Genomic DNA, 891 nt, shown 5'->3' with positions numbered 1-891 from the left:
GCCAAATTTATTTGAGGTATATATATATATATATATATTAGTTAGTTTGATGTGACTGATAAAACTGTTTAACATCTTTAATTTGATGATGATGGTGTGTGTGTATATATACAAGTATTGATATTTTAATTTTACATGAGAATGTGCATGAGGTTAAGCCTTTTTGTATGTACACAAAGTGAATAAATATTGATATTTTTAATATCTTCTACCAGGAACATAGATTATATAATAATGACCTAACCTGAAAATGCAAGAATGCGAATACAGTAGAAACTTCGTTATCCAACATCTTTGTATCCGGATAGCTCTTGTAACCAGAAGTGTCAATATCTCCAAATATAGATGCATGGACGACAACCATTTTTTTTTGGTGGGATGTAATTCACTTTTGTGTGAACAAGGATATCTTTCAGAGTTCTGCTTTTTTCGGAAGGAGACAACGGGAACTTCAGGAAATATCTGTTTAAGGCGAAAAAGCAGAACTTTGAAAGATATTCTTGTTCACACCAAAAAAAAAAGGTTGTCATCTATGCAATAAAGCTCGTTGTCAAACTTGCAAATCCTAGTACAAATGTTCACGGTAGCTTAGTGGCGCTGCTATGGTTTTATGTTCTTTCCCGCCGTTAAGCTTCTGTTGTCAGCCGCCTGTGCTGTGATTCACATTTAAAATACTGTACTTACAAATATTTTTATACAGCTTAAGGCTGTTTACAATATTTGTTATTGTTTATAACTGTTATTTTTATAGATACTGTAGAAATATTTTACGTTAGAACGTTAACAATGTGTCAAAACTTTTCCTGTTAAATATCATAAGAGAAGCTCATTTTTAACCGGAATTTTAGCCTATCCGGCACTTTCCAGATCCGATAGATGCCGGATAATAAA

The sequence above is a fragment of the Limulus polyphemus genome, unplaced genomic scaffold, assembly GCF_000517525.1.
Source record: "Limulus polyphemus unplaced genomic scaffold, Limulus_polyphemus-2.1.2 Scaffold430, whole genome shotgun sequence".
In the NCBI taxonomy this organism is placed as follows: Eukaryota; Metazoa; Arthropoda; class Merostomata; order Xiphosura; family Limulidae; genus Limulus; species Limulus polyphemus.
Note: the sequence above shows the minus strand (reverse complement) of the source record.